The 24,026-nt window shown below is 40.6% G+C and overlaps 1 protein-coding gene across 8 annotated transcripts in view; it reads left to right on the top strand.

Annotated features, from left to right (window-relative positions):
- PHACTR1 (phosphatase and actin regulator 1) overlaps window positions 1–24,026 on the top strand; it is a 544,631-nt gene that overhangs the window by 221,330 nt on the left and 299,275 nt on the right. Inside the window, exon 1 of one of the 8 annotated variants that reach the window (XM_053602169.1) lies at window positions 9,938–10,129. The exons of 6 other annotated variants lie outside the window; for them this stretch is intronic. The gene's annotated coding sequence lies outside the window, so the exon portion shown is untranslated. Of the gene's footprint in view, window positions 1–9,937; window positions 10,130–10,448; window positions 10,605–24,026 lie in introns of those variants that run through there. One more of the 8 variants, XM_053602168.1, reaches the window with a different exon arrangement.

Below are 24,026 nucleotides of genomic sequence, written 5' to 3'. Positions count from 1 at the left end.
TGCAGTGAGAAATGGACAGGGATGCACTGCGAGGTCAGGAAGGCCCTTGAGTGCCAGCCATGCTAAACAACTGGAACGTTACGCTCCAGGGAAGTAGGATTAACCTTTGAGAAAGGCTGTTGTACGTTAGCCTGTTTTTAGGAAGACATTTCTGGTGGCAGTGTGAAAAATGAAGCTCAGAGCGATGAGCAATTTGCAAGTGGGAAACCAGTGAGGTTACTGATACCGTTCTAGTGAAAGGGGGTAAGGATGTGAGTAAGAGGAACTGCAGCTGGTATAGAAAGGAAGCCTCTGGAAAAGTGGATTAAAATATCAGAAGGGATATCATTCAGGGAGGAGTAAGACCAGGAGAGAGAACCCAACAGTTAAGAAGGAAACAGAGAAAAGACAAAGACCTAAGAAGTCCAGTTAAAACAAACAAAAAGTCGCTTTGAATAAGAGGTATTGTGGAAGGCAAGAGAAGAATTGCAACGTGGTGTCCAGGATGGTAGAGAACTCAGAAGTCTAGAAAAACATGATGTTTCCAGTGTAATGGTCATGGATTTTTAATGGAGACCCCTAGATCATTGATATATAAATTAGCATAATTTTGTAACACTCTAACTTCTTGGTAAAGGAAGTCACGCTTGTAAATTACCATGTGGCCAGCTGAAGGCTTCCTGCCTGGCTGCTGACTGTGGTTCTCTCCACTGTGCTATTGAGATAGGACCATCTACATCACCCTACACGTCATCCGGCTGCCCAAGTATAATCTCTAGAACCATAACTATTCCTGTTATGGCTTTTTTCTGTGATGACACTAGTTGCCTCCTGATTTTCATAACATGCTGGAGGCTCAACGAGGGGTAAAAAGACATAGGACAAATACACAGAAGAACAAAATTTGATTTTTTCAGTGGGTGATAAATTGAACTAATGACTTAGGGAAAAAATCTAAATCCAAAGTGGTGAGACTTTAAAAAATAATAATAATTATAAAAATCCTTCAAAAGCACAAATGTGGGAGCCAGACCCTCCTGGATTTGTGTCCTAACTCTACTGGCTGTCAGTTAGATGACCTTTGAGGAAAGAAGTGCATATGTCACCAGGAGCTGTCGGGAGCAGTGCACTTAATTCATTTAATTCTCACAATAACTCTAAGAAAAGTGGCTCAAAAAGATAAACAATTTCAATATATAGTAAGTGACAGAGTTAGATTCAAACCAAGAGTTATTTGATGACAAAGTTGTTACTTTCCACCCATTTGAAAACTATTGAGGGAAGAAATATTATCTCTTGTTCAGGTTTGTAGGTCCAGGGCCTGCCAACACAGTAAAGCTGTTAATAACTATTTGTTGGATAGACAAATAAATATATGAATGAAAAGAACAAGTACACTTTAATGCTATTTCTAGCATTTTCTATATTTTATCTTTCTCAACCTCAATATTCTCCCCCAATGGTTCATCATAAGAATTGAGTGAGCCTTTTTCATCCCTAAAGAAAAGGCTGAGCTGACTGCCCAACAGATTTAGGAACCAGAGGCTCTGCATCCCTAGTCAAAACAGACTTCCTGCTCTAGAGCAATCTAGCCAGTAGGTGATAAGGACTGACACAATTGAGAATATCAGAGGTCAGATGAAGGCCGACTGTTTTTGAGCTATGGACAAAGCAGCTAAGATTAATTGGATTGTTTGAAACAATTCCTCATGATTGTGACATTAGCATAAAGGTTGAGAGATGTAGTTGTACAGAGTATGGGTTGAAGGGAAAGTGTCTAAAAGGAAGAAAATGTGATGAAAGAAAGAATAGGGCATATTCCAGCCAGCTCTAAGGTCTTAGGAGCAAATCCAGGGTGGTGATTGGGATAGGGTTGCTGTTGGTCACGACAGTGGTGGTGGCAATGACAAACAATATCCAGGATGCACGCCTTCTCTGTGCCCATTAAGTACTCGCCAAGTTCCTAACACAAACCACCTAATTTATCCTGACAATAATCCTATGACCCAGGCGTTATTTTTAAACCCCATTTTAGACTTATGGACTTGTCAAAGGTCATACAAGTTCAAGTAATGATGGTCAAGATTCAAACCTTAATCCTGTCTGATTCCAGGCCTGAGCTTTGAACTCTGTGTTATTTTCCTCTAGGAAGGTGACATGGAGGCACATTTCTCTTCCAACTAGGTTTTGTTTTGTGTTCATCATCTACATTTTATTGACACGCATTTAATCGAAGCTGCTCTCACGTTCTGAAATGTTTGAGTATTTTATAATTTGGTAATATGTTGCTACTACATCGGCTGCCTCTTAAAACCTCGTGCACTGGCCCCATTATCAGGGCCACTGAGTATCTCTTCTCCCTTCTTGTGTCTTAGTTCCATTTGGACCCAAATCATGACATAAATTCCACGTGGTACTTTGGAGAGAATTGGAAAGAGCAATCAAACTGCCTGACCCTGCAGGAAACTGCCTTTTTCTGTTGCTTTCCCAAAGTAAAGCTGTCATTTAGATTTCATGCTGAGCTGGCCAAAAAGCAGTTTGAAAAATGGCTCCTAAGATTGGCAGTGGCATCGACCTGGCAGGGAGTGAGGTAATAGCTCCTGTGTAACAGATGATGCCCAAGGCCTCTGATCCTCTTCCTGTCAGGCTCTGCCTTCGTTCTGGGAAGCTCTGTGTGAAGCAGCCCCCTTCGCTCCAAACAAGACTCCTTTGACCTCATACCTTTCTTGTTTATGATATGATAGGCCTTCCAAGGGAGAGCAGAAACACACTTGTCTAAATTTAGCAGTCTGGTGAGCTCAGTGTGGCTTTGGCAAGAAGATCTCAATACAAAGAGCCTCGGTTAGTTGGCTAAAAATAGCAAGGGACAAAATACTCTCATTTTAAAAATAATTAATGGAAAGGGAGAGTTAAAACAAAAAGAGGGAAGAAGAAAAAGGAAAATAAAGAAGGGAGAAAGAAAGGGTAGAAAAGAGAAAGGAAAAAAGCAGGAAGGAAGACAGGTGTGGAAGTCAATAACTCCACCATCTTAATATGTGCCAACAGCAGGGGCAGAAAGAAAGTGAGAGGGACAGGAAAGGAGCATACCCAGGATTGCCATCTCTTGAGCTCTCGAATTTCATCTCCAACACTTTACTGTGATCATGGAATACCCGATAATACTTTTTCTTTTTTATATATGCATGTGTTCATTAGGTTTCCATTATTTTTGCCTTCACAAAATTGAAAAGACTTGAAATTTAATAACAATAACAATGTTCAAGATAAGGACTAGAAACAAAAACCTCGTAAAGAACGAATGAACATAAATACATTCAGAAAAGGAATCAGACAATTGCTACATTGAAATATTAAGCGATAATAATAATGCAAAGAAAGTAACATTCACATTGTCAATTAAGAGTATGTCTATGATAGAATGCTTTGACTCTGAGATTCAGTATAGAGTCATCAGTTAACTTCTTATTATTTTTTAAGTAACAAAAATAGACAACTAATATTAATAAATAAAAGTAAAAGATTATTTCAAAAAACATATCATGTTAAATCTTATAGACAATAGAAAAAGAAGAAATACATCAAAATCATTCTACTTGATCTACCTGATAATACTTAAGAATAAATATTTTCCATTCATTGACACTCAACAATAGTCACTCTATCAAGCCCTTTATAGACATGATCTCGTGTGATGCCCCCAATCACCCTCAGTCTCCCCATCCCCTTTTTATAGATGAGGAAGCTAAAGCTCACAGACATTAAGTATTTTGCCCAGCAGAGACAGCCCTGCTCTGTGCAATGTATTGTGACACCAGGAGGTGGTGACCAAGGGCTGACCCACTCCACCCCCCAGCACACAGAGCACAAAGCCTCTTCCTGGATCAAGTCCATAAGGCAGTCAGAGTTTACCAGGACTCAGCTCCTCCTCTAGCCCCCAACCAAGCCTCCTAGGATAGCCCCACTACCACTCCGCAAGTCTCAGGCTGTCCCAGGCTCTAGTGTCTCCAGAAACCCTATTGCTAACAGTTTTCTGTTGCTATAAATGCTATTATGCTGTTTATTTGGGTGAAAATATGTAGATATTTCTTATGTGAAGCATCAAGTATATTTTTTCTTCATTTCATTTCAAGGAGAATTTGTTGAGTTCTAATACACACGGTGCCTTTTATCTTGTGGTGTTGTGGAAACAAAGTGGAAAAAACAATATTCTCGATAACTGACAACCTAGTGGGAAAACAATTTGTGCCTTGTACTAGAGCCCAGTAGACACAACCCTAGGCACCTGTGAGCAAGACATTCTCTGGTCCCTTTGGTTTGGATTTTTGTTTTCATAGACTGTATATTTCAATTTTAGGTTCATAGCAAAATTAAGAGGAAGATACAGAAATTCCCTATGTATTCCCCTGCCCTACACATGTACAGGCTCCCCCATTATCAACGTACCCCGATTATCAATGTATTAACAAATGTACCCCCACCAGAGTGGTACATCTGTTGTAAGAGATGAACTCGCATTGGCACATCATTATCACCAAAAGTCTAGCATCTACATTAGGGTTCATTCTTGGTATTACAAATTTCATAGGTGACTATGAAAGTTTGGAGGCAGACTGTGTTATGGTGCATTATTTTACTTGCAGGTAACACAGTAGACAGTGTCCTTTCTGATTCCGCTATGCAAGTTTTGACTTGCTTGGCTAGTTGATGTTGCTGGGAGGACTTCGTCTGTTTCTGTTCACACAGATTTTATGTTTTTTGACTTTTGTGTATCTCAAAACTTTCATAATGACCCACATACAATCTATGGGTTGAACAAATGTATAGTGACATATATCCAACATTGTAATATCATATAGAGTAGCTTCACTGCCCTAACAATCTGTGCTTCCCATGTTCCAACCCCTCTCCTACCCACAACCTCTGATGTTTTACTGTCTCCATAGCATTTGCCTTTTCCAGAGATTCACGTAGTCAGACCCCATTTGTAGACCTTTCAGTTTGGCTTATTCACTTAATAATAGGCATAGAGATTCTTCAATGTATTTTTATGGCTTGATAGCTTATTTTTTTATTTATATATTTATTTTTGTAGAGATGAGGTCTTGCTCTGTCACCTAGGCAGGAGTGGAGTGGCATGATCATATAGCTCTCTGCAGGCTCAAACTCTTGGGCTCAAGCAATGCCCACCTTAACTTCTTGAATAGCTGGGATTACAGTTGTGTGCTACGATGCCCAGCTAATGTTTTGTATTTTTTCCTTTTTTTCTTTTTTTTCCTTTTTTTCTTTTTATTTATTTATTTATTTATTTATTTTTATTGTTGGGGATTCATTGAGGGTACAATAAGCCAGGTTACACTGATTGCAATTGTTAGGTAAAGTCCCTCTTGCAATCATGTCTTGCCCCCATAAAGTGTGAGCCAGGTTCTTAGTTTGCTGCCCAGACTGGTTTTGAACACTTGACCTCAAACAATTCTCCTACCTCAACTCCCCAGTTAGGTGGGATTACAGGTGTGAGCCGCTGCGCCCAGCAGTTGTTTATCATGCTAAATAACATTCCATTGTCTAGATGTACAATGACTGATTCATCCCTTACCTACTGAAGGACATCTTGATTGCTTCCAAGTTTTGGCAATCATGAATAAAGATACCAGCCATGCTTTAGGTTTTTGTGTGGACTGGAAGTTTTCAACTCCTTTGGGTAAATACTTAGGAGCAGGATTTCTGGACCACATGGTAAGAGTATGTAAAAGTGTGATTAGTTTTATAATAAATTGCCAAGTTGTCTTACAAAGTGGGTGCACCATTTTGAGTCCCACCAACAATGAATAAGAGACCCTGCTGCTTCAGATTCTTGCTAGCAGTTCATGTTGGTCTTTCTATTTTTTTAAGCCACTGACAAATTGAATTTTATGGTAGAAACTACTGGAGAGCCAGAAATAAAGCCAAAGATGACTCTGAGCAACAAATCTAAGTGTCACATCCTGTGACATTCCAATAGCGAGGCCTTATTCAAAGCTGCCATATTCTTATGCTACACAAAACACTATTGAGCTAAGTTTTCTGTTTTTCCAGCCCACTAATTATTGGAAGCTTTAAAGAAGCAGAGACAGTAAAAAATATAATGTAAAGAAAACACATATTAGCCTGTTTATAAGTTAAATAAGTATGTATTTATACATACGTATGTATTTATACTTACGTATTTAACATACTTTGGAGATATAACTGTACATCAACTTGTCATTGGTGTTTATAAGAATGACCTTAAAATACCTGTTATTTATAAGAATAACCTTAAAATACCTGTTGAAAGAATGAAAAATCATTAAGAATTGAGGCTAAATCTCTACTTTATAGATTTGTTGAAATTAAATAAAATGTGCCAAAGATGCTAAGTACAGTATCTGATGCCTAGAAAGTGCTAATAAATATCGGCTCCTATGTGGTGATTTAAAGGATGATGGTGGTGATGATGATGTACCAGATGGTAAGAGAACCAGAAGGGGGAGAAAGGAAGAGGAAAGAGTGTTGGAATTCCTTGGGCATTTATTGAGATACTCCTATGTCCTAAGGTGAATTCAATGGTAAATGGCACTTGGTTCCTATTCTAGGAGAGGTCTGTGTCTATCATATTACATGATTAGAAGAGACCATGATAAATGTTATGTCCATTTATAGACGTGGTATCACAACATAGATGAGGAACATTAGGGAAAGCTATCATGAGTAATTGAATGAGGCTTGAAAGATTTTGCTACTTGGTGAGGGACAGGCATTTTTTGAAAAAGGACATTCTCGTGCCACAGTTAAGCATGTAGACCAGGATAAATTCAAAAAATGCATAGCAAAGAGATGAGCTAGAAAGTTCCCTGGGGCCAGTTTGTGATTGCATAGCATATCATGGCAAGGAGTATGGATTTTATTTGAAAGTCTGAAGGTTGCTACTAAATGTTTTAAACTGAGAAGCTATATGATTAAATGCCTGCTTTGACACAGCCTCAAACTGAAGGCTAGATAAAAAATGAACTTGAGAAATGGAAGCAGGAAGACCAGGCAGAAGTTCTTGTGATGGTTTGGGCTATAGCCAAGGCCTGTGATTTGAGAAAAAGTGACAAGTAGGCTTGGTAAGATTGCGTGGTCTATTAGAAGGACCAGGGGGAATGGACAGAGAGAGAGGGTATGTAGAAAGTAGAATTGAATCCAGAAATGACTTTGGGGGGCCCTAACCTGGGCATCTGGGACAACCCAAGGAAAGAATTTTTTACAAACCTAAGATTTGCTTTTTAATTTTCTTGACCCGCTGGTGGCATGGAAGAAGCTGAATCTTTAATACTACTTCAATTCCAAGCTTATTTCATATTTTCTTGTTCACCCCAAGAGAACAGCACTTGAATTATGCCAGGCGGCTAGAACTCAATTATGCGATTGATTTTTCTAAAATTTCCAAGTAGGGTTAGACAAATTTGTTCTCCAAGAACGAATTCTAGCCCCAAAATGGCCAAATGCAATCCAGGACTGGGGTATCTGTTGTGATAGCTACTGATGGATCACATGTGGCTACTGAGCACTTGAAATGTGGGTAGTCCTGGTTAAGATGTGATACGAGTGTAAAGTACACATCAGAATTCAGAGATTTAATATCAACAACAGGATACACAGTATTTCCTTAAGTTGATATTAATTACATGTTGAAATAACAATATTTGAGCTATATTGAATTAAATAAACTATATTATGAAAATAATTTCACCACTTTTTTTAATGCAATTACTAGAAAACTTTTAATTACATATGTGGCCCACATTTTATTTCTATTGGACAGCGCTGGTCTAGGTAATTTGAGGTTTTGGAGTGCCAGCATCGAATGACTATATAGAGACCAAGGGTGTATTTTCTATCACTGCTCCTCTTCCCGTGACTGGGGAAGATCTCACTGCCTAATGTTTTCTAACATCTTCTGATATGTCCTTATTCTTAGTAAGAAGGAAGTAGTTACCATAGCAACTGCCTCAACACCTTGTACTTACTACACCTGAAGAGAGAGAGATAAACAGACATCAATCTGCCTTCCAGGCTTACACATTTATATTTTTCTCATGCACATCTGAGTCTTCCTTTGCAAAACAGAACACCAAGAGTGGGAGACCTGACTTCTAATCCTGCCAGTGCCACTGGCTTCTCTGGGTCTCTATCAGGAGACTAGTAATTACCCCATGCCCACCTCAGAAGGATATCCAGGGAGGTAGTTATAAAATATTTTGGAAGTGATTCTTAGGGTGGGGTATGCGTCTCCTGTCACATATTTTAACGTGATAATGTTATCTAATACTATCTAGAATGGTGGAAGCAAGCGGGATGGAGAAAGCAATTTTCCTTTGGTGTTATGGTGGGAGATTCAGAAGAGAGAAAAGGAAAAATCACTTAGAAGGCTGACCAGTGTTAGCATTTTTTTCCTCATAAACATTAATAGTCCTTTCTAAGTGCTGCCACGTTCAGCAACAAGGCTCCCTTGGCTGAGAGAAGATGAAGAGCCCAGAGTGCCCCAAGTGTACAGTTCATCTTGATTCTGACATGTAAACAGTGAACAAGTTGGAGTATTTTTTAATTTGATTGTTAGGTTTGTGATGCTTTAAGTGTTAGGCTCATTTATGGTTGTATAGTTTTCCCGAATAGCCTCTCACTGATGGGTCGTTTCTATGTTTGAACATTCCTGCTTGTCCATGTGTATCATCTGGACCGAGATGACATCATCTGTCAAGATAGGAAAAGTGAGACAGACTGAAATACTTCCTATATTACTTCACCTAAAATGGTGGTGGCTTCAAAACATGTATGTAGACTGCCCTTAGAGTTATGGTGTGGTTGGAAGCAGAGGCTGGGACTTGTCCTTTTAAGAGGTACTAAGGCCTGACCTCGGCAGACTCACCTGTAATCCCAGCACCCTGAGAGGTGGAGGTGGAAGGAACCATAAAACCCAGGAGTTTCTAGACCAGCCTCATCAACATAGTGAGACCTATCTCTACAAAAAATTTTAAAATTAGCCAGATATGGTGGGGCATGTGCCTACGGTCCCAACTCCTAGGGAGGCTGAGGCAGGAGAATGGCTTGAGCCCAGGAGTTAGAGGTTCAGTGAGTTAGGATTGTGTCACTGTTCTCGGGTCTGGGTGACAGACTGAGACTCAGACTCCATCTCTTGCAAAAGAAAAGATGTTTGCCAAGCAAGAAAACAGTTGTCACTTGGATATTATGCTCTTTTGAGGTGACTGGGAGAAGGTTTATGATGATCAAGGGCTAAAGAACCTCAAAGTGAGGTATCCCTTTGGCATTTCACAGAACTTAAATATGTGACAAAAATAATGAAGCTTCTAGGTTTGTACGTATTACAAAAATACATGCAGCTTTTCCACTGAGGATCCACTCTATCATTTGAAAATCCATTCAGTGACTTATCCAATCTACAGAGAGCCACCCTAAAAAAATCAAGGAAGCTGCTCTAGTGACGTCTTGAGAACTGGCTGCTAAGTCAGCACTGGCATTTAGGAGATCGTCTACTCAAGAAAAATGAAGCCGAAGGGAAATCCAAGTACGCTGCAAAAATGCAGTCCCTCTAGGCAAGGTTCAGAGAAGGTTAATTGTCATTGTTCGGGGTTTTGAGCTTCTCCTCTCTGCTCTTCCCCTCCTGGGGATGGGGGTGGATGCTGGCCGCCCAAGGAGAGGCAAGTAAGGCTTTCTGGTCAGAACTCAAATAGCACAGTTTGAATTATATAATGGAGCTGCCCTGAGTCAGGTGATGGGATCACTGAGTAATTCCCCGCAGAAGGAGACAAACTGCATGTTAAAAAGCTCAACAAATACTCTTACTGGGGAAAAAAAAAAAAGCCCAGGCCATAAATTCCAGACTTCCAAGCTGCAGTTTCCTCTGACTCCTCTGCAGGCTGAAACAGCTGGGCGGGCTGAGTTTGGAGATTCTCAGAGGCTGGGGCCGGCCAGCAGATGTGGGTTGGGGGTTCTGCTTTGGATCTCCGGGTTACTTTCTGTTTCATTCTGAAATGTTTCCCACTTCTGAAACTGGTTGCCTTCCCATGTCAAGTAAAACGCAGGACGCCTTAGAGACTCCAGCCAGACTTTTAAGAAGCCGAGGTTTGTGAAGGTAAGGGGCTATCCGTGTCCCTCCGGCTGGGGGATGCCACCTCAGAAAGATCTGAGTGCCACAGGGCATGCCCAGGAGGAGTTGGTATGCCTGCCAACTCTTCTGGGATCTGAAAGAAGCTCCCAGGGGGGTAAGGTTAGAAAAGAGATAAAATGGACCTTCCCTGCCAGATGGACGGCCACCTAGTCCATGGTGAGTTGAATCCATGCCCTAACCTCGGGTGGCTCCCTCCCCTTCCTCATTCCACCCCACGTGAGAGCTGGTCAGCAGCCAGGGACTTGGCAGGGCTGGAAGGAAGGCGAAGGGGCTGCCTGGCACCAAGAGGCTGTGGGGCGTGTGTAGCGGGTGTATTTTCAGAGCCCAACACTTGAGGAGACTGTTGCTCAATTTCAGAAAGCTCAGCTATTGTAAAGCCAGAAAGCGACCTAGAGAGGTGGATACCTGCAGAAGCAAAGAGCTTTGGGCTGTCTTTAAGGTAGGATTGGAGTCTGAAAGAATTTGATTGCTTTTTGTTTATTAGGTGGATTTTGTGTTGGTTGTATGCTTTGTTCGGTTTAGAGAATTTTTGTTTTTTTTTTTGGAGAAGCCAGTGTAAATTGATTCGGTTTTGAAGTCCTCAGACCAGCTCATAGGGTGTCTTGGAGCACACGGGTGTCAGTGTAGGTGCCTCAAAGTCAGAGGAGATGGATAGAAAATTGGTGATGATTTTCTCAAAGGAGGAGATTCACTTGTAAATCTGACTGCAGCGGAGACTTGCCGGGAGTCCTGCGTGCCTGCTGAGACTGGCAGCTCTCTGCAACCTCAGGAAGTTTCTGACTTAAAGAGACAGGAAAGGAAAAAATCGAATCCACAGCTGTTATTTTAGGGAGAGTGGGTTCAAGGAGAAGTTGATGATAAAAAGAAAAGAGAGAGAAAGAAAACTTGGAAAATGAAAAGATAAATAAGGAATAAGTTTGATAGGATTTCATCTCACGCATGGCATTTGGGGGTTTACTGCATGGGGGTAAAAATCAATATGGGAATGAGCACAGCTCACCCCGCATGAATAAAAAGATGCTACAGTGGACTGTCTTCTGTACTGACTGCTAGAGAACCTGAGCAATAGCCAAGGCATTACTTTGGAGGAGTTTATTTCTAATCGCTAGGCTTTGCTTGATCACATGACTTGCTCTAAAGAAAAGATGATGGTGTTGGAACCAAAAGGAAAATGTCCTTACAATAACATCTATAAAGATATGTTCAAGTTTTGCGTTTTCTCTCTCTCTTTCCCTGGTTTACCCCAGCTTAGGGAGAATTATTTGGGTGAATGTATCTAATATAAACAGTTCTTTAAAGTGGTTATCTCTGTGAGAAAACATTTGAATATCAGAATAAAGCTGATCGTGAATCTGTGGGTCTTACATCTTTAAGACCACAGACTACCTTTGGAACTCAACAACACTTCATGGATCATGAATTTCTACCATCTTTTCTGTAGTGGCCTTATCATTCCATCTATTGTGAAGCTCAACAAATAAAACTGAACAAGAAAGCCAAAAGGCATAATGAGGTTTTTCATTAAAGTTCTCATTTATAATGTAGAGATTATAATATAATAAATATTCTTAACATAAAAGAACAGCCTGTGGACCCCTCTTTTAAGGCCAGGGTGGTTCCTCAAGAAAGCACTGCTTAAATAATTAATGTAAGCATTGAGAGTTCCTTTTATCCAGATTTCTATGTGTGAAAACTTGCCGAAAACTTGCATTTCTGTACTTCAGTAATATCATAAGGACTGAGATTTGTAAGAATGACCTCTGGTGCTGCAAGAGCCATTGATACCTTCCAAATCACAGAAGATGACATGATATTCCAAATAGTTTTAGTTTTAAGTTCACTGCCTTGCATTGTAATTCTCTAAAATTTGGTAATCTGCTTAGATCTTGATGCCCACATTTTCCACTCTAAGGACCAGGACTTGTGGTCTTACAGAGAATTTTTGTGTTACTTTCAGTGTGAGGGACCATCTGGGAAATGCGGTTTGGATGCCAAGTTTTGCTCATTTCTGAGTTAGTTCGATAGTTTATGGGACAAACGGTCAGAACATGTGAAATAGGACAGATTTTGAAAATCTAGTCCTTATGGAAATAAAGGTGCGTTGATGAAAATTGGGTTTCTGAGTCGCATTGATTGGGGTTTCCATTCTAATTCTGTCACCTATTCATGGGATGACTTGGGCAAGTTTCTTGACCTTTGTAAGGCTCAGTTTACTCATCGGTAAAATTGGATAGTAACAGTACTTACCTCACATGTTGTATGGGCAGGAACAAAATAATGCTTGATGAGAACATGTTGTACTGTGTCTGGCACAGTTAGCACCTTACAAAGTGCCAGCCATTCTCATCCTGAATCTGCTGGACTCAAGGCTCCTGGAGGATTTTACCCCACCTGGCAACTAATGTGCTGGGCCGTAGTGATACATGACTGCAGAGTTCCAAGGCTCCACGTCCATCAAGGATAACTAATCTGCTATTCTTATTCTTAAAGACTGTGTTTTTATTTCCTCTTTGTAGTTGCCTAACATGGAATTTAATGCCTCCAATAAATCAAACTCCTGATCATATACCGTAAAGTCCAAACACGGTGGTATAATTACTCTGCAGGGTACAGCTACCAAAAGACCTTTGCTTTTGCATTCCATGGGTATTCAGTCCATTTCCTATAAAGCTCAAAATTCACAGTTGCAGGAAAGGGATTTCCTAAAAGGTTCTCTAGGAACAGCCTGAGCTTCTCTAGGAAATTAGCTGGATTAAAAAAAAAAATTCTCCCTTGGAATTTGTCATGAAGAAGGCAGAGTAAAGCCTCGTATAAGATGTCTTCCTCAATGAAAGCCACCACAGAGATAACAGCGATGTCTAAAATTAAGAGAAACATGAAAAATAATCCAGCAGAATTACAGAAAGGGAAGACATAAGTTTCAAAAACAAGGAAGCCAATTTTGAGATGGAAAAACCCTCCAAATCGAAAATATTAGAATGTTAAGGAAAAAACAGCAGAGAAAGTGATGTAGAAAGACTTAGTCATAAATTCAGTCATTTGTCCTGGGTAAATCATGCAGTTGAGTCCATTTTCTCACTTATAAAATGGTGAAAAGAATTCCTTCCCTGCTCTTGGGGTACTTAAGAGAAACAAGTGACATCCCACCTCCAACCCCACACCCCTCAACAAAGTTGAGGACTTGAACTCCAGCTGGGCCTAGCAAACAGGTGTTAATAACTATTTAGGAATAAGGAAAATAGACCTAAATGGAAGGAATGTGAGTGTTACTGAAAACCAGACTTTTCTTATTGTTAGTAAGGAAGAAATTCAGTTTGGATAATCCATAGCTAATGAATTAGTTTGCTAAGGCTGCCATAACAGAACACTACCCGATAGCTTCAACAACAGAAAATCACATTCTCGCAATTCTGGAGGCTAAAGTCCAAAATGGAAGTGCTGGGAAGGTTGTTTGCTCCTGGGGTCTCTCTCTCCTTGGCTTGTAGAGGGCAGCCTTCTTTCTGTGTCCTTGCATGGCTGCCCCTTGGTCTGGGAGCATTTTATCCTATTCTCTTCTTGTAAAGATGCCAGTCAGATCAGATTAGGCCTCAACTTTATCACCTCATTTAAACGTAATTACCTCTTTAAGGTCCTACTGCCAAGTACAGTCACATTTTAAAGTACCAGGGATTAGGGCAGTGATTTTCAACCCGTGTGCCCCAGCTCACTGGTGTACTGTGAGAGGATCTTAGGCGTGCCAAGAAAATTTTTAAAAACCATTAATTAAATTATTTTGAAAGAAGTTCAAAGTACTATAAGTATATATTTTTTTAAATGAACATATTTTAACTATGCTATGGAAGTTTAACTAAAGGTTCAAGTGTGCTGTGAGATTTAAAAAAAAAAGGTTGAAAAAACTGGATTACGGTTTCAATGTAGGAATTTGAGGAAAACACAATTCAGCCCAGAATAGCTACTAACTTAATTAAGAAAACTCATTAAAAGATGTATTTTTGTTTTAGGGATTGATCAGATCCAACATGGTATTTCCATAAAGGAAAATAGCGTCCCCAGTCTGCTATTAGGAAGGCAGCCTCGTTGACCAGCCCATGCTTCAAGAGAAGCTTGGTTTCCTAGAGTATTTAAACTAGTGGTTCTCAACCTGTGGGTCACGACCCCTTTTTAACAATGAAAATACATTGCGGCATTAGGAAGGTTTAGAACCACTGATTTAAACTAAGAGGGAAAGTGAGGACCTTCTTTATTGACTTTTACATAGGTGTTCTGCCAAAGAACAAGTAGATCGTCCCTAGGAAAGTTGCATCTCTGTAGTGACAGCTGTTCTTGGAGGATGGATTTAACATAGTTTTGAATTAGTGTCTCCTTTGAGGTCAGATGGATTATGACAGGTCTCTGGATAATTTTCCACCCCCTTTTAATATTCTGTTTCTTATAGGAAGATTGAGCCTGCCATCTGGGGTCCTGCCATGTTCTGAATGATCAGGCCCACTCTTCACCATTTCTTAGTCAGCCCCATCCCTGTCTGTCCCCCCAGTGTTCACAGTGCATGCAGCGACATTTTTACTTAAATACATGCATGTGGGTACACACGTGCACACACACATTTGTTTATTCTTGAAACAGAATCTGTAAGTACTAAGGAAGCCATTTTGCAAGTGATTTGTAAATTTTTAGATCTGTGATTTCAGAGACATGGATAGAAGCCCCAGCTCACAGCTGAGTTGTCCTCACAAATGTGGGCAATGGAGGGGGATTGACAACTATTCTGTGGAGGGGGATTGACAACTATTCTGAATTCACAGACGTGAGAAGGCATGAACAATAAAGTGGTAACAGGCTTGGAGCAGGTGATTTGCAGCTGCACCCAGATGAAGGTGAGAGTGCCTACTGCTTCCTCTTGGCCTCCCCACTAGTGATGGGGAGCACTATGCCTTGAGTGGGCCTTTTTGCACACTCTGGCAGGGCATATCTTGGTTCCCTGGTAGCATTCTAGGTGCTATATCCAAATGGTTGAATGTAACATAACAGGAAAAATCACACAGGCATGACATGTACCTTGATTTTTTAAATAAAACTGGTGGCACAGCACATATTTAGTAACTTGCAACTTCTATAATAAAAGACCCTGTCAAGTCCTTTTTCATTAAAATTAAAGTATGCCTCTGAAGCCCAAGAAGGAAGTATTAGTTCCCTAGGTGTCATGATCATACCTTCTGATTCTCACCAACAGGAACACTAGCACACAGTCTTACCCTTAAACTAGACTTCATGTCAGAGGCAGGAGAAGGTATGCGTGAGTGTACCAAATTAGTTTGCTCAAGCTTCCAGCTATTTGGATGCAATGTTCTCTCCAAGTGTCGAGTGCTCTTGTTTGAGTTATTAGAATGAAGGTGTTGAAAGAAACTATGATGTAATTCAGAATATGTTTGTGTCTGGATTACTTAGCCTTGATTTCAAGGTTTGTGACTTACCCATAAAAGGGCCTGGTGGCTGAAACTGATAACGGACAAACACTTGGAAATAAGTCACCAGACTCTTTTTTTTTTTTTTTTTTTTTGGCCAGGGCTGGGTTTGAACCCACCACCTCCGGCATATGGGACTGGCGCCCTACTCCTTGAGCCACAGGCGCCGCCGCCCAAGTCACCAGACTCTTAAGAAAACTAGTATGGGCTCCTTTTGGCTTTCATATAAATTAGGAAATCTTTTTTACTTTTAAGTTGGTTTGTTCATATGTAAAATTGCTCAAATAAAGGAATCTGTCATTATAAACATGATGCTTTTTCAATAAAGCAAAAATGACCTTGTGGGTTTTATTTTTGTTATTGTATTTAATCAGTAAGCATTAGTTATCTACTATTCTAAGGATACAGTACTGCACAAGGAGTTTTACAGTATATGAAAAAATGAATCAGATCCACCCAGGCCTATCCAGAGAAATAAAACACGTACATAAGATTTTTAACAAAATGTAGAAAATGACAACTTCCACGAGAAGAAGAAAAAAGTGGTCATTGAGCTTGATAAGAGGGAGATATTAATTCCAGCCAGAAAAGGCTTTAGAGATGTTGTTGACCTGAGAGTCTTGAGGGGTGAATAGGTCTATTTCAATGTAGGGGAAGTGTGGGGAGGGAAGGAGAGAGGCAGGAGACATTTCCAACAAAGGAGTGGGTAAGTCTGAAGCCAATTCATAGAGGAAGGCATGTCTAGAGCGTGCATGGGACAAGACAACCAAGCTAGTTCCATTCAAGGAGAGGATAGAAAGAAAGGGACCAGTATTAGATACATGGAATTGGAGAGAACTTGAATCCAACCCCAGAGGGGACCTGATCAGACTGTGTGTGAGGTGGAGGGAATGGGGAGAGATGGCAGGTGCACCATCACTTACCATGCTCTATTGCAGTGGGGGGAGCATGGTAATGGTAGCAAACAATAATGATAATAGTAATCGCTTTCCCTTTTATTGAGTGCCTAGCAGTTGCTTAAATTATGTCCTTAAATCTGCGGGGCAAACCTGCAAAGTAAGTACATATATGGTCAATTCTCATTTGTCACAGGTTCTGTTTAGGTACCAATGCAGCCAATCCTCAGTATCTGTAGGAATTTGGTTTTACGGCCCCACAAGGCACCAAAATCTGAAGATGCTCAAGTCCCATAAGTGGCGTAGTATTTGCATACGACATGTGGGCGTCCTCCTGTGTACTTCAAATCATCTCTAGGTTACATATCATTCCTGGAGCAATGTAATGCTAGGTAGAGTTGTTATACTGTGTTTTTATTTGTATTTCTTCTTGTCGTATTATTTGTCATTGATCATTTATTTATTCCTAATTTTTTCCATCCCTCATTGGTTGAGTCCACAGGTGCAGAACCCGCAGATACGGAGGGCGTACTGTGCAGTTATCCTCATTTTTCACGGGCTCTGTTTTCACAAAATTCACATCCTCACTAGAATAGCATTTTTTTATAGCCCCCAAACCAGTCCTCGGCTGCTTCTGAAGTCATTCGCAGACACGCGCAGAGCAGCATGGATTTGAGCGGAGGAGGAACAGGCAGAGCTCTTTGCCTCCGTTTCAGCTCTTGTTCTGTAAACAGTGTCCTTTGCACTGTCTGTTTGGTGCCGTGTTTTTCACGTTTTGGTGCTTTTCTGTTGGTGACTTTTCTGTTTAGAACAGCCCCAAGCGCAGCGCTGAAGCTCCATGCTCCTATGGCAGGAAGGCTGCGACATGCCTTCTGCAGCCAGCACAGAACTTGCTGTGTCCCCTAAGCTTGGCTCAAGCACGAGCGATGGCGCTGCTGGCCCGGGTTCAGTGTTAGCAAATCATCAGTATATGTTAAACAAGGGGTGTTTCAACAGAAAGAAACAAACTTGGTTTCATGTTTATAAATTCAGTATGTGCTGGCGAGTTGAAGAAAATGAGCTCTCGGCGACTTAACCCTGCATTTCCCTGGTGGCAATGGTTCTGTATTCACTAACTTGATGCTCACAGCAACTTTATGGAAGAGAACTCCCGTGAATAGCGAGATTCCATTAGCTACCTCCCTTCCACAGGGAAGTAAAGGATGGGAGAGAAAAGGAACTTTCCCAAGGCCACACAGCTAGCATGAACCCAGTCTGCCTCCTGGAAGAATGTAAATGGTGTACATTTGTAAAGACATGATAATCTGGGAACCAGCTAGACTGGTGAGGCACTGAATGGAGGGGAGGCGGCAGACCAGAAATGGTTTACAGGTAGAATCAACAGGACCTGGCTACTGATTGCACTTGGAGGGCCAAGAGGAAGAAGAGGTTGAAGAGGACCTGGAGTCAGGTGGAGGTGGTGTCTGGAGGGCCTGAGGGTCAAGGTTGCTCTGAAGGTGAGCAGCAGCCACAGCAGGATGTAGGGCCTGCAGTGTGGGAGCAGAGATACCACAGGTTGCTTTCTGAGCCCTCACTATATCCCAGGTATTGCGGAAGGCTCTTGCTAAATGATCTCATTTAATTCTCACAATAACCCTTAGAGAGTTTTACAGACAAGGCGGATGAGGCTCAAAGAGATAACTTGCCCCCTGGTCACACTGCTGAGAAACCACAGAACCAGGGTGCACACCCAGGCAGAGGGACCCTGGAGGTTGTAGTCACAGTGAGAAGTTTTGGAGTTTCAGATCTTGAAGGAAAAGAAGTATTAGTGCTGATGACACCTGATTGAATTTTTTTTTTTTTTTTTTTTTTTTTTAGAGACAGAGTTTCACTTTATTGCCCTCGGTAGAGTGCTGTGGTATCACACAGCTCACAGCAACCTCCAACTCCTGGGCTTAAGCGATTCTCCCGCCTCAGCCTCCCGAGTAGCTGGGACTACAGGCGCCCGCCACAACGCCCGGCTATTTTTTTGTTGCAGTTTTTTTTTGAGACACAGTCTCAAGCTGTTGCCTTAGGTAGAGTGCTATGGCATCACAGCTCACGGCAACCTCAAACTCTTGGGCTTAAGCAATTCTCTTCCCTCAGCCTCCCAAGTAGCTGGAACTACAGGTGCCTGCCACAACTCTTGGCTATTTTTTTGTTGCAACTGTCATTGTTGTTTAGCAGGCCCAGGCCAGGCTCAAACCCGCCTGCTTCAGTGTGTGTGGCCGGCGCCCTACTCACTGAGCTATGGGCGCTGAGCCAACAACACCTGATCTTGTTCTCTAGTTTCTTGTTTGTAATCTTACCTTTTTCAATATTCTCCTTATACCACATTTTCCTACTTTCTTGTTTTTGTTCAGATTCTTCTCTTCCACAGAAAGGTTTGGGGAGTTTGTTTTTTGTGTTTTGTTTTGTCCTTTTTTTTCTTTAAGTATTGCAGAGGAGCAGTTAAAATTATTTGATAACTGAAGGAATTGAACATGTTAATTGTGTTATAGTACATTGTGATGCTTAGTTAAAAAGAAAGTCTGGACATTTCGATGTTTCCTAGAATATGATGCATATTTAATAAAAAGAACTATTTCCCTCAATCACTGTTGCATTTCACATGAACGGAGCTACCGTTAGTAATCTACAGATGAGCTCATTAAGGGACAAGACAGAGGGTTATGCTATTTGTCTATTAGATTGGGATAACCTGGAATAAAAAGACATGGTCCCTGTTTTACATTTCACCTCAGATATAAATGATCTCTGAACATGTTTAAAGATAGGAAGTCTGTCTTTAACTTTCCTAAATCTATATTGCAGAGACTTACTTGCCTATATTCCTGATATAGTAAGAAATTAAATATTCCCTAATGTCTAGGTGTTATGGGTTATTAGTAGTACCTCTTAATAGTACTGTGCCTGTGGATAAAATAGCTTCCAAATACAGAAGTTGTTTTATCTTTATTATATTCAAAAACGTGAACAATACTTAATAGGGAAGAAACTCCTATCAGAATCTTGGACTCCTTCTCTCTCTCTCTAAAATGTCCCTCCAATGTCCAAGAAAGTAAGCATTCTTTATGGCCCCATGGAAGGTGCTGTGGCACGCCATTAAAATTCCTGTGCCCACAGAGTTCAGATGCTGAGGGTTGCAAGAAAATCAGAAAGATTGAATCTTTGTAGGTGAGTGAAAAAGAGTTCCCCTACAAGGGAGTCTCTAGTCTTTGAAATAACCCATCTGAAACTCTTCATTTATAAATTAAAAAAGGAAACTCTTGAACTGTACTGAAACCACAAGAGAGTAGCAGTGTCCCTGGCCACTGTACCATATACTCCATCAACCGCAGCTCTTCCGTGAATAAATTCAGTGTTTGCAGAGAAATCTGATAGTATAGAAACAAAAGCTAGGACAAAGAAACCTTAGGAAATCTTTGTCTGCTTCTTAAATTGCCATAGCTTAAAAGGAAACTGGGAAAAAGGAAGCCACATCTGATTCAACAAACACTGGAAACCATCTTTCAAATATCCTGGACGGAATCAAGTCCAAAGTGTGCTTTGCCAAACCCAACGGAAATTTGCTCCATATGTTTCTGATTCATTTATACATTAATCATCAAAATATTGTTTTGCTAGGACTAGTTATATCCAAGAAAGCTTTTATGAGCCATTTTAAAATATGATCTTGAAAACAGGAAGTCCTGTTTTGCCAATAGCTGACAGACATCTGAGCAGAGGTTCTGGATTTGGTTGTGGGGGCAGAAACCCTGGATACTGAGGTTTCCAAGCATGGCAGAGCCGACTTTGAAATCCCTTGGGGGAATCTGTGCTGTGTATCTGTCTCCACTCACCAGAATTACAGAAATCGTTCAGAGAAAATAACCCAAGGGAAAGATGACTACTGGCTTCTATGATTTGCAGTCAAACTCATCCCCTTTCGTGGAATTTCATACCTCTTCACCACATTCCATTTGCTAAATGATAGTTCAGGAGATAACTTCTCTACTAAAATCAGAATGTTGGCATCATAGCTCCTAAAATCCTAAGGGTAAAATTTCTTAAATGGGCTTAGGAAATAGCAGCTTCAAAGGAACTCCTGACTCCGGGGGGGGGGGGGGGGGGGGGGGGGGAGGAAGTCACTTTCTTTTTGAATTTCTTTAAGATTTGTGTGTGTGTGTGTGGCGGGGGGTAAAGTGCACATAAAATATAGCTTCTTAACCATATTTAAGTCTGCAAGTCAGTGTCCTAAAGTACATTCACACTGTTGGGCAACCATCACTACCATCCATCCATCTCCAGAATTCCTTTCATCTCACAGAACTAAAAGTCTACACCCATTAAACAGCTCCCATTCCCACCACCACCACCCCAGCCCCTGGCAACCACTTTCTGCACGGATTAAGGAGTAACTAAATTCATCTGGTGACATGAGCTTTTTCTGTCACTAAAATGCAAAAAAAACTTTCACTGCATGAACTCTTGCATGAAGAATATTAGGTGTGTAATAGGAAAATGTCTTTGATGAGAATTGTATAATTGACACAAAAGGATTATTTATACTGATCGCCAGGCAAATTATGAAACTAGAGTTCAATGAAGGTGTTTCACCAGGGAGTTCTGCTGGTGTGCTGCTTTTTGACAATCTGATAATACAAATAAAAGTGTGTAGATAAAGACCGGTTGTCAGACTTAACAAACACTTTTAGAATCTCCTGGGGATCTTGTTATTATGCAGGTTCTGAGGCAGCAGGAGGACCTCATGGTGAATGTTGAATTTCTTAATAACCTGTGGTCTATTAAGACCACATTTGAAGAAACAAGGTTTTAGGGGAGTTCCAAAGGCTCATGACCCTTGGAAGTCGTTAAAAAATTCCAAATCAAATGTCTGGGCTTAGGTGTTTTTAAAGTATCTGGAGTAATCCTAATGTACAGCTAGCATTGAGAACCTCTGACCTGCAGAAATAGAGTTAATATTTTTAGTCTGCCTCTCTCAACATCAGATGTCTCATCTGAGTCTTTGGTGAGTATTAGACTACAGTGAATTCATATTTACTTCTCTAATAGGAGCCTTAAGTGATTATTTCTATGTCCCTGATAAAAGAGAGCAAATGCTTTAGATGCCAGGTATGCTGACTACAGAGTTAACATTCAGCTATACAAACCTAGCGACCTGTCTTGTATCTTCATCCCGACAGAGGACATTTCTGTAGACTTATACAGGTGAGCTACAGGGATAACTATGGATAGAGTCAACATTGACACTCAAAAAGTATTCTGTATCCTTAAATACTTAGACATATATTTGAGAACTCAGAATCCTGCGCGAACGAAAGAAAGAAAGAAAGAAAGAAAGAAAGAAAGAAAGAAAGAAAGAAAGAAAGAAAGAAAGAAAGAAAGAAAGAAAGAAAGAAAGAAAGAAAGAAAGAAAGAAAGAAAACCAAGAGACAATTTTTTTTTATTTATTTTTATTAAACCATAGCTGTGTACATTAGTATGATCGTGGGGCACCATACACTTGGTTCATAGATTGTTTGACACATTTTCATCACATTAGTTAACATAGCTTTTGTAGCATTTTCTTAGTTATTTTGCTAAGACCTTTACATTCCACATTTACTAGGATTCACATATACCCTTGTAAGATGCACCACAGGTGTAATCCCATTATTCCCCCTCCTTCCCCCTCCCCCCTCCCCTCCCTTTCCCCTTTCTCCCTATTCTTAGGTTATAACTGGGATATAGCTCCAGTGAGACTAGCCTATATCACAAAATCCCAAGACCAGAGATGTTGGCGTGGATGCCAAGAGAAAATTTTGTCTTAAAAACTTCAAGAACAGATATTACAATCCACTTGTCTCCAATATAAAATAAATGTAATGTTACTTCTGTGGAACATCTGATTCTGCTTTTAAGTGCACCCTGATGGACCTTCTTAGATGAATTACCTGCACCTCTAAGAAGCTGAATGAGCTATCTATGGATAGCGTAATTAAATACTGTAGACTTAAACATTACAATATGCCTGCCAAGTACAATTATTTCAGTTTTATCTTAATTGAGATTAAACTTCTCTTTCTCACAATAATTAGCCAATAGTAGCAGTTCCTTAAGACCACTCCTAATTTCTGATAATAAAACTATGGCAGTATAGAAAAGGATGTATCTCTGTTTATTCTGGCAGATGGATGCAGACTCAATTTATCTCATACACACATCAACTTCTTTAAATATTAAGTCCCCCAAAAGGGGGGCTTAAGCATATCACGTTACTCTAGAACTTAAATTTAATTCGAAAAAATCCAAAAAGCCATTCTTATCCATCTCATTATTTTTGCCAGTAGTATTATGAGGACAGATTTTAATTAAAAATTAGAATGAAAAATATTGATGCCATAAAAGTATTTCCCATTTTGTGCTGTGGGTAGTTCATGAGCATGAATTAAAGGCCGATAAAAATAATAATCATTGCAAAAGGATTAACCAGTTTCTCTGTGAACTGAAAAGTGTGCAGTCCTGCTTAATCGTTCATGGAACAGAAAGAGATGTCTCTTCTTCATTGCAAGACACTATTTTTGAGAGCATGCGTGCTCTGCCCCGGCTCTTTGTGTTAATTTAACCCACTCATGTAGCAGTGCTGAGCAGTTCATAGCAGCCAGGGCTGATGACATAATTTAGGATCCCTCATGCTTGTTTCTACTCTGATTCCATGTCCACCCAACACTAGCCCCAACGCCTGGACTTTCTTCCTTGGGCATGTTGCTGAACATTTTACAAACTTAGTAAAATTCATTAGTTAGAATTCATATTTTTCTCATAGATTTGACCACCTTTAAAAAAGGTTTAAAATATCCCCTACTGCCTCTGCAGTTTGAACTCCTTACCCCACCCAGTCTCCAAAACCCATTGCCAATATGGCAATTTTAGCCAGGCTGAGCCAGTGACAATTACCCCAGACCATCTAGAAGCCTGGAGTAAGCAAAACTAAATGGATCTGGCCTCCAGGTTACTATAAACTCCCATGTGGGGCAAGAAGAAGGGAAGAGACAAGAGAGGCAAGAGAGACAGAACCACCCTAGCAGTCCCAAGGGGGCTGATGGTCACCCCTTGAACTTGGACCTATCTATATTCTTCACTAGAACACCTGCCCCTCTTATCACTGGCAGTGGAGTTTTGAAGTTAGAGGTTGGAAAGGAGGGATAAGAAGGGAACTTTTAAATATGTATATATTTTTTAATCATGATTTGAAAATGTACCCTTTAAAGTTCATTTCCCAAAATCAAGCTCGCTGGGATAAAGGCCATAGGGGAAAATTGATTTGTTTTTTTTTTCCACTTCCTAGGTGGTCTGCCTTTCTTGGCTTATGGCCCTTTCCTTGCAAGGGCATCACTCTGGCTTCTGCTTCCAGCTCACAGTGTCTCTGATTTTGACACTCTTGCGTCCCCTTATAAAAACCCTTGTGATTACTCTGGGCCCATTTGGACAATCCAGGATAAT

This window comes from Nycticebus coucang, chromosome 9 (assembly GCF_027406575.1).
Source record: "Nycticebus coucang isolate mNycCou1 chromosome 9, mNycCou1.pri, whole genome shotgun sequence".
In the NCBI taxonomy this organism is placed as follows: domain Eukaryota; kingdom Metazoa; phylum Chordata; class Mammalia; order Primates; family Lorisidae; genus Nycticebus; species Nycticebus coucang.
Note: the sequence above shows the minus strand (reverse complement) of the source record. Positions and strands in the feature narration are given on the sequence as shown.